We start from the raw sequence: 13920 nt of genomic DNA, 5'->3' as shown, positions 1-13920 counted from the left end.
AACATGAAGATTTTTCAAAGAGGTAAAAAATACAAAGATTTTTTAAAGTGGTCTCATTGTTTATATGAAAGTTATGGTAATTAGCATGATAAATATGTAATTTGAGGATTAAAAGGTTAGTAAATTCAGATTAACTTGTCAAATCTACATCCTAAATCATAAGATCAAGATAACCAAATAGAAAAATAATTAAAGAAAACCACATAAATATTTAAAAAAAAAATAATGTTAAATGACAAAACTAGAAAATAGACTAAGTCAAAATAAAGGATGTCAATCCCTGTTAGCTTTTCAAACCTGTGGCTTCAGTCATCAGACCAAAGGTAACATATATAGAAAAAATGCGAAACTCAATCCCTAAGAAATGAAATGCTGAAGGAAAAAATTAGTTTAAAAAAATCAAGCAAAAAGATTAAAAGTAAAAATTAGCAATTGAAAATAACAAAGGTTAAAATCAAAATAAAAAAATAAATTAAAGGACAACCATAAATTTTTAATTTGGGAGTTAAATTGAAAATAATAATAACCTTAACAAAAGGATAAAACAAAAAATATTTGAAGAATCATGACCAGATTGTCAACCCACTTGACCTTAGGTTGACCCACCTGATTCTTGACTTGTCCTAGGTCAAGTTTGAAAATTATACGATAAATAACTTTAAAAACTTTTGACATGAATCATGAGACAAAAAACACCATATGTGATAAAAATAAAAAATTTCAATTTTAAACAAATCAAATGTCAAAAGATAAAATTAAAAAAAACTGTGATAAAAATAAAACAATTTCAATTTTAAACAAATCAAATGTTAAAAGATAAAATTAAAAAAAACTTATTTATATAAAAAGATCTAAAATAAAAAAAAATAATAATTAAAAAAATAAGTATAAGAATCATAATAACAAAAATAAATTAAACTGCAAGAACAATCCTTTGGTTAAAAGGTTAAATTAAAAACAAAAATAAATAACAAAAAGAGAAATCAAAAGAATTAAAGCCAAATTAAAAGATCAAATTTCCCTCTATTGTCAAAAATTAACATAAAAACTAGAATATAAAAACTAGAATGAAAAGATGGAAATTACCCTGCACAAATGTTTTAATCTTTTGAAAGCTAAGAGTAAATTTGTGCCTCCACTGTTTTTTTATAATTGAAAAGATAAAATTACCTCCTAAAAATTTTTAAAAAATATGTCTTGGGTGGTAACGATGTCATTTTATTGTGCTAAAGTGTTTTTTTTAAAGTAAATATACCATTAAACAAATATTAAATGACTATAGGCTATATGAAAAAGACAACAAATACCCTAAATAATACCAAGGCATGTGGTTTTTTCTTTTTGGAAGGGCAAAAACATAAATTAATAGTGATTTGTGGATGAATGTACAGTGAAACTTCCTTGCATTTTAGTGGGGTTTTTTATATCACGTGTGAATTTCGCTGGAGGAAAAGTGACTTTATTCTTGTAGTTTCTAAATTCGATTTGAGGATGACTTCTTCACTTAATTCTACAACTTGTTTGGGTTTTAATCTTATGGTGATAATATCAGTTACATGGCCTTATTATAGTGATAATATATATCAGTTGTAATTTTTGGTCCTCAATTTGTTTTTCTTGATTTTGAGCCTTTTCATTCTCTAAATAATAATAAATAAATAAAACCAAACGGTGTAATATTAAATTGAAGTTAGTGGAGAGGAAGATCAACCTAGAGCTGAGTTCAATGCATGTCCAGTAATAATAAAAAAAAAAAAAACAATTCATGTTAGGTGTGTAGCACTCAAACGCTGGTTCGCTTTGAGTCAATTAAAAGCCGTTGGTTTGGTGAGATTGTGAGTTTATGGTTGGAAATGGTAGGGCCAGGTTTGGTGTTTAGGAAGAAGAAGATAGATGGAATGGCTAAGATTGTTTTAATTAAAAGGTAGTTTTGTAATATTTAATACAAGAGCTTATTAGTTATTAAATAAAAAATAATAGCACTTATATAAATAAAAATAAATGGAATGTTAAGGGGGAATTGTGAAGAGTTTATGCTTCCAAGCTTAGCGTGATAGCTAAGCGCGAAGGCTGTGTCATTTGGTGCTGGTAGCTGAGGAAGGACATGAAGTACAGTGTCTGGGATGCCTTTATATTGCAGTATAGCAGTGGCAATCTTGTCGTCTGTGGAAAGTGGCACGTCCACAGAAGGCCAAGCAGCCATGAAATATCTGTTCGTGATTGTGTGTCTTGAACGAGAACATTTGCGGTCTGGCCTGGTGCAATTAGTATGGCTTGAGCTGTGAAAGGTCTGGTCTAAACTGCATTTATTTGTACCGCAGTCATGTTGTGGCCAGAAATAGCAAAGAAAAGCTCATCGTTGAATTCGGCAGTGATGATTCTCAATGGTAAATGTATCTGCGCAAGAAAAAGATAGGACCTGATGAGACATTTCAAGAATTGTAGTAAAAATGAGAATAATAAATCCTAGATATGATGAGTTCATGAATCAGGTTGTTAATTTCTCTTTCCCACTAAGATTATGTCTTCTTCCCTGAGGGAGAGCGAAAGGAAACGGAGTTCCTGGTTCAGGCATGATAACAATAGCTCCATATACAGTGGCCCTTAGCCATAAGATACGTGCTTGCCGCCATAGTGTTCCTCTCTGACCAGTTACATTAAAATCATAGGTGTGAGCATGCCCTGTCCTGGTTGGACACCGCGTTATACGAGCGGGTCCATCTGAAAAGCCATTACGAAATTGCTGTCGTCCATGCCTGCAAAAATCAAGATTTCTCCCATTACCAAAGCATACATGACCTTTCACACGATTCATGAGGTTGCAAACAGGCATCTATTCATTGATCGTACCAATGAATAGACATGTTATATTTCGCGTGGCTGGTGACCTTCACTAAAACCTCCCATTTACTGTGACAATGAGCTTGGCATGACCCAATCAAGTATAGGACTCGGTTCGGTCAAGCCCCAACCGAGTTCACTCCATTTCTTTTCTTTTTTTAATCTTTATTGATTGCACCCAAGTAATTTTTAAAGAGAGTGTTGTTAAAAAAATCACTTTATTAGAAAGTCATAGAGTGTAGAGAAGAAACCAATAAAAATGAGATGTACGATGAATAATGTAAAGTTACATGGAAGGATGATGATAGAATGGCTGACTTATGGGAATTAAAGCTTGCAGTCATGATAAGAATCACTGGACATCTTTCACGAGGTGAGGTGATGTGCGTGGTAATGCTGGAGAATCTTCGTCCACCATAATGATAACAATCATCTCAAGAATCCTAGTACATGGCTTCAATACATGTGGGCATGTCACAATCACTCTAATGGTGGGGAGTAGAATCACTACTATAAATAGTCATTATTTATTCTCAACTTCAGCATTTTTTCTTTTTTTCTTATCAAATTACTTATGATGAATCTTTAGCGTGCAGAAATAGAGGTGAGGAATTTTTTTTTATTATTTTTTTTTGTTACTTTTAAGTATATCTAATTAGAAAATAAAATTTTGGTAAAGGAGATTATCGAATTGGTAATTCTACCAATAAAAATGGGTGAGTTAAAGAGCATTTGAAAATATAGATTAACTTGTATTTTTAAAAAATTTAATTTTTTTATAAAAAATATTTTTGTATGTTTTGGATCATTTTATTATGCTAATCTTAAAAATAATTTTTTAAAAATAAAAAAAATCATTTTGATGCATTTCAATATAAAAAATATTTTAAAAAATAACTGCGATCATACAAACCCTTAATCCTTATGTATAAATAAATAGAGGCACTAGATTTTCTCGTGGATACATATCTTTCACACCTATACATAAGCCACTTCAAGCCCATGATATATATAGATTAATTGTAATTAATAATTTTATTACTCAGCTAATACTTAATATAAGGATGAAGTATAATGCTAAAATTTTATTTTCACGTGAAAGAATAAGTGGAACACCAGGGGTAGTAACATGAAATTTTTAAGATCACAAGCCCTATGTATATGTTTAAATTTGAATATTTCTTTTTCTTGTCTGGTTTTGCAAGCTCCTCCAGATTGGTATCCAGAAGATGTAAAACTTTGTGTTTTTTCACTATCCCTTGCTTGACTTTTGATTAAAGGACCCATGAACCCATTGATTCAGATCGTCAAATTCAATGGAACTTGTTTCTTAACAAATGGATGGATCTGATAGCATCAAGATTTCAACATTCTATGGTCTTTTGAGGTAAGATATTTCACATCAGCGAATGGTGTCTCGGGCAGTGAATTCTGAAGTTGAACTAGAAGTCATTGCCAGGTCTGGCACCTTCAAGAAATTAACTTATGCTTGACTTGACAAACTAAGGCATTGTGAAATCCCCCCTCATTATCCTTTAAAATTCTAAAATGCTTTTTTTTTTGCCCTTTTTTAACATTTCCATATGCCATTTACGCATATTAATTGTCAAAACTTGTTCTTTAAACGCTTGTACTAGAACTCTAGAAAGCTAAGGTTTGACATTTCACCGTTGATGCTTGGAGAAAACTCAAAACTGCAAATTGTTACCTGGCCTTGATCCTATAGCAGTAGATATATTTGATGCCTTCTAGCCAAGGACACATGGAAGATGGCCATATATTTAAAGATTGTATAGAGGAAAAAGTCAGTTCTTATTCCTTACAAGCAACTACACCAAAAGATTCTGAATCGACACATATGATAAACAAAGAACAAGGTTGTGGCTACAGAAAATGGAATAGATGTTAGAAAAGAATAATTCTTTGCGAAAGTTACAATGAATTCCTCGCGTTTCATATCCAAATTATCTTTTGAGGATTTCCTATCTTTTATTTTTTTTCCTCTCTTTAAATGTAAAGGCTGGTCTAGATGAAGAATGTTTACAGTTGTAAGAACAATATAACTTACTGCTTACAATTGAGTATAGTCCTGGGCATGCAAAAACCTGTCATAGGTCAGGATGGCTTTCCATTATCTAAATCCTCCATTACAGCAATGTCCTTCCAAGCTGTTATCTTTTGCACATATCCTGCATCATAACAGTATTTTGTAAGTCAACTTCAAATTAGAAAAAAAGTCATCTGAGCTTTAACCCTTCCTAAAATCCATCCGTTCCTTACGAGAATAATCTTTCAATGGAACCTTCAGGTCATACAATAATTTCAGGGTTCTCTACTTCTAAAAGCAGAAAAAAGGAAGATGCAAAACTTGTTACCAAACATGTCTCTTGGGATTAAATATTCTCTTTAATCCACCAAATCAAAGGCCTTACAGATTTGCAGATAAAGGAAATGGAAAGCATATTGGACAAAACAAAATTAAGCCCATGATTCAGACATTGCTACCTCAACCATGAAAGGGAAGATATAAAACTGGTCTACTTTGGGATTAAAATATTATCTTTAATCCACCAAACCACAGGCCTCACAGACCAAGGGAATGGCAAGCATATTGGACAAAAAAAAAAAAGGCCCACAATTTAGACATGCCTAACTCAATCATGAAGGCAAACGGAGATACACACTACTAAAAAAGGAGAAACTTAAAAATTACATACTCAGCGTTCACCTTATCAATCCAATCCCGAGTCCGTGTAAGCTTTGCAGGTAATGAAATTATGATCTCGTTTTCATATGGGATCAAATAATGAGTTCTGATTTCTACTTCTACATATATAACTACTCCCATACATTCTAACACTTATTTTTTTTGGCGGCCAAGAAACAATAGCCACGTTGTTATAGAAATCAGGATTCATTTTTATATATTTGTTTATCGACGAGCTTACTTAAATGGATGGTGATGAATCTATGTTTACAGATTCGAAATAATATAGCAGCTTGGATTAATGAAAGATGAATATTTTATCATTCATGCCAAAAGACTCAAAACAGTATAGATAAAAAGAGAGCAGTTTTTGTCCATACTGAATATTTATGCCCTCCCTATTTCGCAGCGAATCTGGTAGTCTGCCATCAAGATTGTTATTCTGAAGGAATCTATCAACCAAAGTGAGATAGAATTTGTTTAGTTGATAGTGTTAATGATATCATGTGTACATCTTTCTTGGCAACAAGTTTGGCCCTTTAAGCTTATTGTTCTCCAAATGTCTTCATAAGATCATGAATGAACTTCTATTATAATTTGGCAGCAAATAGGAGGAGCCAAAAAAAGCTAATCATAAATGAAGCAATTGAAGAATTTTTTCTAGAACATACAGAGTTTGTAGCTCCTCCAGTGTACTCAAGTTTCGGATAGAACCTGAGAGTTTGTTCCCTCCAAGCCAACTATAAAAAGAAAATTCACATCCAAAGTTATCACACCATTGATCAAACAATAAAAACAAGCAACTGAAGTCACTTAGCGCAATGAAGCTGGTCAATTAATTACTGACATGTGTGTGACTGAAGTTAAATTGGCTATACTTGATGGTGGTGACCCAGAGATCCTTGTACTTGTAAGGTTCCTTCATGTAACACAGAAAACAAAAACAGTAGCCCAACAGAATTATGTAATGTTTAGGTTGAATTTCCAATTGAGTTCCGCAGGCCTGCAATTTTATTATAGAGCTGACATCCCTTAATAATAAGTTCAAGGATTTATTTCACATGTTGAATTACCTGGTTCAAGTAGTAAATTTAAGCTCATTAAAAGAAGTGGTAAATTAAAGTGAGCTTACAAAGAAACAATTCGAGCCAATTTATCCTGGGAACATTTAACTCCTGTCAATGAGTTCTTTTAAGGAAGGCAGGGATCGCCACTCCTATCGGAAGGTAGATTAGCAAAGGTTCTTGCAATATCTTCCATTGCCATCGCTACAAAACAGAAAACTAGAGAATTGTAAAAATATGGCAAGAAAGGGCCTTCATTTAATATGTGGTCATAACTAGGTGATAATAAGCTACCATTTCTGGTTAGAGTCCATCTACCAAGAGGCAAAATCTGATATATTTCACCAGCATTGATCACAGTACCAACATGTATATTGTTTCCTTATGATAGAGATAATCAGTTGCTTCACTAACTCTTCCTTGTCAACATGTATTATTCAAATGTATTTAGCTGTCATTCATAAATATAGAATTCATTTGTAACCTTCCTAGATTGCAGAATCTACACCCATTTTTGTTTTTGTATTTATACAGTTGGTTAATCAATAAGAAGTATTTAGCTTTGCAATTTTTTAATGTATCAGAGTGATAACAAATTTCATTTTCTTCCAACCCCTCCTCTCTTTAATTAAGAAACAATCATAAAGAATAGACTGATAAAACTATTATTTGAAAACATGACAATGAAGATGAATAATATTTTTAACATTTGCAAGCAATCTAGAGATGATAATGATTCACAGAAAGTAGATGTTATTGAAAAATTAGTTTATAATTAATTTGAATCTACTTTGAGTAAAATTGAGTTTGATAAATCTGAAGAATTGTAAATGATTAATTCTTATGAAGACATCAAGGACAAGAAAGGTACCGAAAATGTTAATACGAATCTTTTATCAAGATTAATAGTAGATTTGACATCCGACATCATACTAATCGATGATTATTTCCCTGATGAATTCTTAATTTCTCTTAGTTCAATGCCTTGGTTTGCTAAAAATATTAATTTTCTTACTTTAGGATTTTTGCCAGCTTACCAGAGTACTAAAGACAAAGAAAAGTTTTTGAATGAAGTGGAGAACTTTTATTGGGATGACCCTTATTTATTCAAATATTGTTCTAATCAAATATTTCAAAGATGCATTTCAGACAATGAGGTAAATAATGTCATTAAACTTTATTATTCTAAAATATGTGGGGGTCATTTCTCATCAAGAAAGACAACTGTAAAAATCTTACAAGATGAATTTTATTGGTTCAACATGTCCAAAGACATGAATACATTCTGCAAAACTTGTAAAAATGATCAAAAAGTTGATATTAGTCATAAAGTTTTGCTTTATAATTCTTAACTTCTTTTATTTCCTGGAAAGCTAAGATCAAAATGGAGCGGTCCATTTATTGTGAAACATGTATATCCTCATGGGGCCTTTGATATTGAGAATCTAAAGAAAGACAATGTTTTTAAGGTAAATGGACATCATTTGAAAGCTTATTTTGATAATTTTCCTAGTAAAAATGAATCCATTGATTCGAATGATCATGTATATAAATGTTGATTATTTTATTTTTCTCACATTATTGTTATGTTTCTTTTTTGTATGACTCTTATTTTGCTAGTCTTTCTCCGACCTTGGTTAAATGACGGATAATAGTACTTCATGACTCTTATGTTGGTTCTTTCAGTTTTTCATGATAAATGATATCTGTGTATATATTTGTTTAATTTCTTATTCCTTCTTTTTTCTTTGTATCTCTTTTCCTCTCATATAAAAAAGAGACACCACTCTTGAAAAATCAAAAAAGTATTTTCCTTATTTGCCTTTAAATGTGATTGCAAAAATTTACCATACTAGGTGTGAAAGATTAAGATTGTTAATGAACCATGAAATTCCTGAAGATATTCGATGGCTAATTGGAGTAAAGGTCCTATTATAGGTGAGTCCTCTAATTATTTTATTTCATATATGTTTGGGACAAGTAAAAACACTTTTGCAAAGAAACATCATACAAAACGATTGAAAGTCTGTCACCGATGTGCTAGATGGACTTGTAATGCAAAATATTATTCTTTAAAAATGATATCTATAAACCATAAAGATAAAATGCAATTCATTAAGGATGACCTAGTAAGGAGTCTTTAGATAATTTTATATTGACTTTTAAGACACACCCTAATGGAGATGTGCATTGATTAGTACTTAAAAGTGCATTTTTATCATGGTTTTATATCATCATTTTGCACTTGAAGTATCAATAACTCCTTAACTAAAACATGTTTTATAATAATATATCTAATAATATAAGATACCTTTAATTTGTGGTAAATGTTCATTTTAAATGCAGGCCTATCACATAAATGAAAGGATTGATTGATGACTTTAAGAACTAAAATTGCAAGGGCAAAAAGATGACCAAAATTAGAAAAGAGATGTCGGTGCAATCCAAACTGGAACACTGTTCGGTAATTGGGTCATATCTAGAACTATAAATCTCAGAGTTAGGTCTACTTTATATGGATGGAAAGGTAAGACATAGGCCTACAACTTTCATATGGAGCCCAAGATCTAAAAAGGATATTTTCAAGTCCAAATTGTAGCAACAACAAAGAAGCCCGAATCTGTCCTCCAGCCCGAGTATTGTTCAGTATTTTGGCCATATCTAGAGTTCTAGAAGTCCAAATGAGCTGAATTTTTTACACAAGAAAGCTTAGACAATTTCCTACAACTTTCATATTGGCTCTAATTTTGACATTATCAATGACGTTTTGGGCAGACAAGAGAAGATAAGGATTGTCACCAAGTCAAGAGTTGGCTACCCACTCATCAATTAGTCATCAAATCAATAGTTCTAATTTTGGCCTATAAAAGGAGGCATTTTCCATGCATTTAGGTATCTTGGTTTCCAGATCAAGATCATGCTCTTGCTTTCTTTCTTTGTATTTTTTGTAATGTTTATGCTTTGCTTTCATTAATATCAAGTTTATAGCTTTCATTTCCTTTCCTTTACTTAGTTAACTCTTATCTTAATTATGTTCTTATTTTGTTTATTTATTTTTCTTTCTTTCATTATGTCTAGCTAAGTTTATGCTTTGCTTTCATTAATATCAAGTTTATGCCTTTCATTTACTTAGTTAACTTCAATCTTATTCATGTTCTTATTTTGTTTATTTATTTTTCTTTCTTTCATTATGTCTAGCTAAGTTTATTATGTCAAGGTGAAAAGGTTACACTAATGGTGTAAGAATAATTATAGTATAAACTTAATATGGACTTTAATGTTTTATACTAACATGTTTTATATTTGTTATCTTGTTCACTCTTTAATACTTTGCTTATTAAATGACTAATCTTGATTTATGTTGTATAACACTTGATACAACAAATGCTTGGCACTTTCATAGCCCATACTGTATGGTATAACCGACACCTGAGCTATGAAAGGAACTTGATTTATTGTTAACATAGGTTATAATCATGAATGCTTGACGAGATTTACAAGTATTAGCATCAATTGAATAAGATGACTAATGTAATCATGTTAACAATCTATAATCTGATTGGAACCTTCTTTGTGTATGGTTTCCAATTGAATAATAAGAGTTTATACTATACTTATTTGACATACCATTAGTGGAATCTCTAACCTTGACATTTGTTATTATCATTGTTTAATCTTTACATTAATATTCCATCTCAAAGTTCTCATCATCTTCTTTTTCTTTTTCTTCTCCTTCTTTTTATTTATTATTATTATTATTATTATTACTATTATTACTACTACTACTACTACTAGTATTATTTGTATTATTATCGCTACTATTATTATTATTGTTGTTATTATTACTATTGTTGTTGTTTATAATTATTGTTTATAATTTGTACAATTAACCTCCCTGTGGTTCGACCCCGGTCTTACCAGGTTATTTATTACTTCGACACTCCTGCACTTGGGAGAAGACATCAATCTTTTAGTCGTGTCATGCATCGTACAATTCATGATTTATGGCCACAATTCCATAAAAAACATGCTTGATATAGTATTGAAAATTTAACTAAAAAAGACCTTGTTTTTAATTTTTAAGAAAACTAGATAAGAAGCCAATCCCGGCTGATAAAGGGTGTTTAAACTGTTCTTGGATGTAAAATTAAGGGAAGATGTGAGTCATAATCATAACTACATGTACATACATATCTTCTCTTTCTTCCTTAATTTCTACTCCACCCACACGTTCAACAAATATAAAAGCGTGTAGAAATAGTAGGTTCCTCAAGTCATCAAATAAAAAATATTTGTGTTTTTGGTGGATCTAGTCCTGGGAAAGAAAAAAAGTTTTTAGAATCGGCAAATTATCTTGAACAGGTACTAGCTAAGAGAAATATTTATTTAGTGTATGAGGGAAGTAGCCTTAGGTTAATAGGGGGTGTATCAGTAACTGTATTTTTAGGAGGCAATTAAGTTTTAGGGGTTATCTCCAAAACTTTACCTAAAAGGGATATCATTGAAAAAACAAATAGAGATGAACTACCAATCTCCTCTATCTCTGATTGAATGACTACAATGTATAATCATGTTGACGCCTTCATTGCCTTACCAGGTGGTCTAGGCACATTAAAAGAAATCTTTCAAATTTTCTCTTGGGTTCAACTGAACATTCACCATAAACCTATAGATTTGTTAAATATTAATGGTTTTTATGATAATTTATTATTTTTTCTTGATCAAGCTGTGGAACAGAAATTTCTAACATCTTCGGCACGTCAAATCATAATCTCTGTTGCTACTACTGAATAATTGATTGATCAATCAATCTTTTATCTTTATAATTGATCCCTCAATGAGTCGCATAAATTGGTTAACTATGAAAAACCATAAATAGCTTAGATTGGATTTGAGACTTTATTTGTGAAACCTTGTGTCTTTTGGTTTTATTAATAGCATATTATTTTGTCTTGTTGTTTATTATATTTATTTAAGTATGTTTCAGGTTCATCAATGTTCGTTATTTCAAGTGATGTCTTCTATACTCTATCTTTTACCTTAAAACATTGAGGACAATGTCTTTTTTTGTTTAGGAGGAGAGGGTGTAATTGATATTAAAAAAAAAACTAACTTACTAACTGTTTCTGCTATTATTAAAACCATTTGATAAAATTGTTATTAGAGTGATAGAGTAAAAAAGAATTTTATTGACTCTTAAAAGGTATCTTAGAAAATATTCTTATCAAGGTCTGTCAGAATACTTCTTGAAATATTCAGGTTAACAAACTCTAGTATTGTTATCACTTGATTCTGCTCATATACTTATTTAACAAGTATTCTTAAACCTTTATTTTCAAACACACACTTTAACATATAATTGTGGGTTGCACATTGAATTATTACATTATTTATATTCTATTATTAAAGGTAATAACTAAGAGAAAGGGATAGTATATAATTTGTAAAAAAAAAATTGATAATATTGATGATAATAAAAACATAGATAAATTTGATTTTGTAGCCTCCTCAACCTAAACAATTAAGCTAGAATGGGTATTTTAACACCTAATACCCTAAAGTCAACTAAGAAAGTTAACTTTAGAAAAACATTAGAATAAAATATTGTTTTCTTCTAATAAAAGTCTCATCATCTATGTTTTCATATATTGAGCACATAAAAAAAAGGTTTATTAATATTTTGTTTCAATAGTATGAAGTAGATTTATAAATTTAATGAGAGTTTGTTTATTTAGATAGATTAGTGGAAGTTGAATGATGAATGTCTTGTTTTGTGGAACCTGCAAATTGTTTTTCTATTGTAACGTTTTGATTACTAGGAACTAGTAATAAGTTAGTTGGGGAGGTGATTAGTACTTAAAAATGCATTTTCATTAAAGTTTTATATCATCATTTTGCACTTAAAGTATCAATGATTCATTAACTATAACATGTTTTATAATAACAAGTCTGATAATATAAGGTACCTTTAATTTATAATAAATGTTCATTTTAAATGTAGGCCTATCACATAAATCAAAGAAATGATTAATAAGTTTAACTATTGAAATTGAGAATGTAAAGAGAGAGTCAAGCTTAGAAAAGAGATACTAATTGAATACAAATTAGAATACCATTAAGTTATTGGATCATAACTAGAGCTGTAGAACTTAGATTTTAGTCTGGTTGATATGGATAGAAAGCTAAGACATAGGCCTAAAACTTTCATGAGAGTCCAAGATTTAAAAGAACCATTTTCAAGTTCAAATTATAGCAACAACAAAGAAGCCAGAATCTGTTTTGGAATCCAGATACTGTTCAGTGTTTAACCCATATCTCGAGTTCTAGAAATCTAAATGACCTCATTTTTATTTTGTAGGAAAGCTGAGATAATATTCCAAAACTTTTATGAGAACTACCTATTCAAATTCTAATGTTAACAATGATGTTTTCTACAAATAAGAAGATAAGGATTGTTACCAAATCAAAAGGTGGTCATACACTCAATAATTAGTCATCAAATCAATAGTTTTGAATTTTAGCCTATAAAAAGAGGCATTTTCCATGCATTTAGGCATCTTGTTTTTTATATCAAGATCATTTCCTTACTTTCTTTCTTTGTAGTTTTAATGTTATAGTTTTATTTCATATTATAGTTTCATTAATATCTTGTTTATGCCTTTCATTTTCTTTACTATACTTATACAATTATATTCTCATCTTGTTTATTTATGTTTCTCTTCTTCATAATATTTAGTGAAGTTTAATATGTCAAGGTGAAAATGTTTCAATAATGGTGATAGGATATATATAATATAAACTCAATATAAACTCAATATGAACTTCAATGCTTACATCCAAGAAAGTTTGTTATTAACATATCTTATTATTTTTATTTTATTAATTCTTTATACCTTGTTAAATGGTTAATTTAGATTTGTGTTGTATAACACTTGGTATAATAAATGTTTGATCCTTCATAGCCAACTGTATGGTATAACCAACACTTGTGCTATGAAAGGAATTTGATTTGTTGTTAACATAAGTTAGCATTATGAATTCATGACAATATTTAAAAGTATTGATGTTACTTAAATAAGATAACTAATATGATCATGTTAATAATATATAATGAGATATTAATGATAAATCATCCATTTAGAACTTTCTTTGTGTGTGGTTTCCAGTTGAGTAATAAAAAAATATATATTATGCTTATTTGAAATACCATTAGTGGATCCTCTAATCTAGACATTTATTTTTATCATTGTTTAATCCTCATATTAATCTCACATCTCAAAATTCTCTTTAACTCATTATTATTATTAT

At 30.2% G+C, this 13920-nt stretch overlaps 1 pseudogene; it reads right to left on the bottom strand.

Annotated features, from left to right (window-relative positions):
* Positions 1-2002: 2002 nt before the first annotated feature.
* LOC105118187 (laccase-11-like) overlaps positions 2003-13920 on the bottom strand; it is a 26912-nt pseudogene continuing 14994 nt past the window's right edge.

The sequence above is a fragment of the Populus euphratica genome, unplaced genomic scaffold (assembly GCF_000495115.2).
Source record: "Populus euphratica unplaced genomic scaffold, PopEup_1.0 scaffold1783.1, whole genome shotgun sequence".
NCBI classification, from domain to species: Eukaryota; Viridiplantae; Streptophyta; class Magnoliopsida; order Malpighiales; family Salicaceae; genus Populus; species Populus euphratica.
This window is presented reverse-complemented; position numbering and strand designations above follow the sequence as displayed.